Below are 5,715 nucleotides of genomic sequence, written 5' to 3'. Positions count from 1 at the left end.
GAGAGAGAGAGAGAGAGAGAGAGAGAGAACAAACTCACATTCTGCTGGGAAGCCAGGCATTAAATAAGTATATAATGCAATTTCAAATAGTAACAGGAGCTATAAAGCTAAACTATGCAGAGACAAGAGATAGAGACTCAGGTGTGTTCTTTTTTTGATAGATAGAATAATCAGGGAGGGCCTTTCTGCAGAGGCATACATGAAAAAGTGAGTGCAAATCAAGGGGAAAGTATTCCACACAGGAAAAAAAAGTCTAAGGCAAGAATGAGCTCTGTCTGACTTGAATTTCAGCAGAACCAGTGGGGCTGTCACATGGTAAAGAACTGGGAAGGGGGTATGGAATGCGGCCAGGAAGAAAGCCAGGGGTCAAAACAAAGTTTGACAGGACAATTTTGGAGGATTTTGAGCATTTTAGATTTTACATTTTCAAAACCTTGCCCTGACTGCTTTGGAAAATTGAATGTAGGGGGTCAAGAGTGGCGTTGAAAGGCCATTTCAGGAGACATTTGCAGTGTTACAGGCTGGAGACAGTGGTTTAGGCAAGTACACCATTGGTAAATACAATGAGGATTTGTAGGAATCAGGATATAATATTAAAGACACAGAAATTTCAATACATTTTGAAAATGTCACATGGTAAATATACTTCAATGCAGACATCACCTTGAACAGTGCTATGCTATTTCATCCTACCTTTTAGCAGACTACCCAGCAAACAAATGCAAAGTGTCCTTTTCTTTTGCAATGTTTAACTCAGAAGTTTCTTTCTTCTTGGGAGGTGTTCAATATATGTTAATTTACAAACTGTGTTCTTATAGTAGAAGCATTAATGCTATACAACACAACTGTCACAAATTCAAATCTCTGCCTTACTTACAAGCTATACAAATTTGGACAAATTTCAAAGCTTCTGTGATTCAATTATTTGATTTATAGAGTCAAGCTAGTAACATATAATTCAATAGATTGTCTTAAGTATTAGGTGAGAATGTGAATCGCTAAGCACACTCCCTACCATGCATCAGCGATAACTCAACAGGTATTTATTTTCTCCTATAGTCTGAATAATTATTCTCAGGCTTTAAATGTCATGAAAAAAATTTCACTATGTGTGCACAATAGGAATCATTGCCAAGACTTTCATGTACAATTGTTTTCAAGGGAGAGGTAGTCTTAATGATGCCTAGTGGTCCAACAGCTTCCTAGCAACTGTCAGAGGCTCTTGGAATAAGACGTGACTATATCATGGAAATAAAAAAAGAAAATATTCATGTGCTGGGAATTTGTCCCTTCAAGGCATAGATAATTTTCCTTTGGCAGGAGGCCTGAATGTTATTAGTCGCTTTCCCTTCTCTGAAAAAAGAGAAAACTATTTTTTTCCCAGAAAAATTCTAAGTTTCCAGAGCTATCTATCAAGAACGTTTTAAGTAGACAAACTTTACTATAATTTAACTAGTCCTTCTGTGACCTCCAGCTATTATTGAATAAAATCACAAATCTCCATGAACTTTTTTCAGTTGCATATATTATTCAACTTTATGCATGACGAAGTATGTTCATTTGAAAAAAAAAATTGGCTGTTTATTTTTTTGTTTGGTTTTTGTTTTTTATGATGGCAGCTGAACCAAGCTTAAATCCTGCAATGTGCTTTGATGTGTATTAGTTATGATCCTTAAATCTGGTAAAGAACAAAACTCAACTGAGTAATATTGAAGATTGACTCTATTAAGAGCTCTCTGAGGGGTGTACAAAACTGAAGGCTATTATAGAAAGAAGGCTGAGAAAAAGGAGCTAATATATGTATATGTATTTAGGCCTTGACTTCTTCTTCTGGGGGGGAAGGGAATGGCAAGGGTTTTTATCAAGCAGATTGCCTCTTCCTTCTGTGGAGGAATGGAGAGGAAGTGACAGATTATCTCATTAGTGTTGACCAGAAAGTTCCAGACTGATTGATTCAGATTCTGTTTCTGGGAGAGGATGAAATAGCAGTTAGGTCAGGTATTAAATCTGGGTTTGGTAGCATGGGCTTTAAGCACAAGTGATGTAATTTTGGGCCTGTGGTTTTTCTCTTTAACATATATATAAACTGCACTCTAGTTAAAATGTAAAAACAAGCCAAAGAGCCTCTCAAAATATTATTATGTAGGTAGAAATATAAGTATAGCTTAATTTTGACAGAGTACCTACATACCAGCACAAGTTCACGTGAACATGGGAGTGGCCTGTTTCACTGGACTTTATTACTCATCTGTTCAATGAAGTACCTGCTTCATTATTTCCTGGTGAAAGTCAAACTAAAGCCTCCTGTATCCAGACTTTTCCCATATTTCCCTTTTGTTCACGAACTATTTGCCAGTAAGTTGAGAATATGATGCTCTATTATCGCTGAATTCTTTAGTATTTCAGACTTTTCTTATTTAAGTAATATCCTCATAGCCACCCACCACAGTCTCTCTCCTGTGTGTATGTTCTTTTCGCCCTACTTCAGCTCTGACACCCTGTGCCTCATCTCAACTAAGACCCACCTGTGTAGAACTCTCCTTCTGCCCGTGCTCCAGTATCCAGTGCCAAATGATTTCACAGCACAGAAGACTCTTCACCTGCTGTGGTCTCTGGGCTCTGGCACCCTGCAAAGGGCTGCCTGCTTCCCCCACATGTGGATACCAGCTGCACCTCACTTAGGTCCAATATCCTATGCTGAACTGCCACCCTTTGCTGGAACTTCCATTCCTCACTCCCATTTCTCTCCCATGTGGGTTTCTCATCCCCCTGGGCTCTAACCCTGCTTTGGGCCACTGTACCTCTTCTCCATTTAGTGCATAATGGTATCTTGCTTGGTCCTACCTAATGGCTTTAAGGCTGGATTGTTCAGGAAGAAAAAGGACGGCATAGAAATGGTAGACAGGAAAGAGACGAGAAAGGGTGGAATAAGACGATAAAAGCAATTCTCACAGTTTTAACACATATTGAGATTGGTTTACTGGATTTTTTATCTCACTGGCCCTCCTCTCAACTTTTTATCATCTCTCAGTCTGTCCTCCTTAAATGACTGTTAAATTAAATTAAAGGACAATTATGAAGATGATACTTCTTAAGCAGGATTTTTCAATGACAGTATTAATTATAAAACTGAATGTCTGTTTCTTACTCTGTGAAGAAAGTCATTCTCACTTATGCACGCCCAGATTCCTTGATTATTCCTAGATGTCAGTCTTGCATGGGGGGTGGGGGGAGTTCTGCATACTGAACAAAAATTCTTAAAGAATAGTTAGCAAAAATAAATCTGACACTGATATATCTGTTTACTTCATGATTAAGTTAAAATGTGAAGTAGGCAAATCATCCCACTTTTGTAATTTTAACTTTCTAGCCTATGAGCCCAATGTTGCCTTCCAGCTCTTCTTTTTTTACCCCTTATCTTCTAGGCTTTTCTGAAAGCATGTTTCTTTCACTAATGGTTAGGACGGTCCTGAACACACTCACTAATATATGCTTCTCACTCTAGGACAGTGCTCTCCAACAGAAATCTAAGGAAAGTCACCCACGCAATTAAAAAATTTTAGTAGATGCATCAAGAACATCAAAAACAACAGGCAGAGTTGAGTTAAAAATATATTTTACTTAATAAATGTATAAACAAGTTATTATTTTAGCATGTAAACAATATTAAGTTACTGAGACATTTTGCGTTCCTTTTATTCATATTAAATCTTTGAGGTATGTGGCATATTTTAACTTACAGAACATCCCCATATGGATGCTAAATTTGCATTAGAAATACTTGATTTTATTGAAATTTCACAGAATTATCAGTTGAAAAAGTAGATTCTTATATCCAAATTGGTGTAAACAATTTAAAAGCTTCCCAATTTATGAAGTAAGTATTCATTTATAAAATTATAATTAAAATAATTTCAATGAAATAGAATTAAAACTTCAGGTTCTCAGTTCCACTATTTCTTTCAAGTGCTCACTAGCTTTCAGTGGCTTGTGGTTGCTATGTTAAACAGTATGGACCTAATCACTTAGACATAAGGAGTCAGAGTTCTAGCATGTCATGGTATTGATAAAAAAGTAGATATCAGTAACTTTGAAATTATGCAATTGATCTGATTTAGAGACAGATTTGACCTAGGGTTATGAGAATTTAAGAGGAAATTCCAGAATAACTTGCATTATTCACCTAATATATGATAGCTCTGAGTAATGTTTCTCAAAACGTTTAGTATGAATCTTGCCCATCTTGCAAGATGGCGGGTGAAAAAGCTGAGAAGCCAGACGATAAGGAGAAGAAACCTGAAGCTAACCAGGCTGATGCTGGTGGCAAGGTTAAGACAGGTAACCTCAAGGCCAAAATGCTTAAGAAGGGGAAGCCCCACTGCCACTGAAACCCTATCCTGGTCAGAGGAATTGGGCAGATCTTCCTGATCAGCTATGTATTTCCAAGAGGCCATGTACGAGGAGAAGTATTCAGCCGCTAAATCCAGGATTCAAAAGAAAAAGTTCTTGCTACTGTAACAAAACCAGTTGGTAGTGACAAGAATGATGCCATTTGAGTGGTTAAACTTCGAGAAATACCTAGATACTATCCTACTGAAGATGTGCCTTGAAAGCTGTTGAGCCACGGCAGGAAAACCTTCAGTCAGCACGTGAGAAAACTTGGGGCTAGCATCACTCCAGGGACCATTCTGATCATCTTTACTGGACGCCATAGAAGCGAGAGGGTGGTTTTCCTGAAGCAGCTGAGCAGTGGCTTGCTACTTGTGTCTGGGCCTCTGTCCCCCAATAGAGTTCCTCTGTGTAGAACACACCAGAAATTTGTCATTGCCACCTTCACCAAAATTAATATCAGTGGTGTGAAAATCCCCAGACTTCTTGATGCTTACTTCAAGAAGAAGCTGCATAAGCCCAGACAGCAGGAGGGTGAGATCTTTGTCACAGAGAAAGAGGAATATGAGATTACAGAGCAGCATAAAATTGATCAGAAAGCTGTGGACTTGCAAATTCTGCCAAAAATCAAAGCTGTTTCTCAGCTCCAGGGCTACCTTTGCTATGTGTTTGCTCTCATAAGTGGGGTTTAACCTCACAAACTGGTGTTCTAAATTTATTATGAAGAACCTAGTTAGATGACTGATTTGTTGAAACAATAATAACAGAAAAAAACATTTAGTGTGAATAAATTTTCTTAAGGAGTTACTTAAAAATATATATTATCTGTCCCTCACCCCATTCCCTCAGAAATTCTGGTTTAGAAGTTCTAGAGTGAGGCTTAAAAAAATTGCATTTTAGTTAATTCTCCCTCAGATTGTTTTGGACAAAACTGTGTGAGAAATACTGCCCTCCAGAGTTGGATTGTATTAAAACCAATTTTTTAACAAATTTCCAATCCAGTATATACAAAAAAAAAATATTGAGCAAATAATGTTTTCCTACATTGATTATGCAATGCTGAGCCAGTATCATTACCCTTGTTTTGTTACAGACATACACCTGCAGTCACAACTCACAACATTTAGAAGCTTTCAAATAGGTATGGATGAACACTGACACTATTAGATCATTAAGAAAACAGCAATGATAAATTGCCTAAGTGATTGATTCTAAATAATGAAGTCTATTCCTATCCCTTCCCCTGGTTTCCAATATTCAAATGATGGTTATGCTTCTATTCAAAGACATTTCTTGGCCTACAAATATAGCACATCAAGAGAAGCA

The 5,715-nt window shown here is 37.5% G+C and overlaps 1 pseudogene; it reads left to right on the top strand.

Moving 5' to 3' along the window:
* The first annotated feature begins 4,250 nt into the window (after nt 1-4,250).
* On the top strand, nt 4,251-5,102 carry LOC109377247 (60S ribosomal protein L6 pseudogene; annotated as a pseudogene).
* Nucleotides 5,103-5,715: the final 613 nt, after the last annotated feature.

Source organism: Hipposideros armiger, unplaced genomic scaffold (assembly GCF_001890085.2).
Source record: "Hipposideros armiger isolate ML-2016 unplaced genomic scaffold, ASM189008v1 scaffold_1338, whole genome shotgun sequence".
Lineage (NCBI taxonomy): Eukaryota > Metazoa > Chordata > Mammalia > Chiroptera > Hipposideridae > Hipposideros > Hipposideros armiger.
The sequence above is the reverse complement of the archived record's forward strand: the minus strand, read 5'-3'. Positions and strand labels throughout refer to the sequence as shown.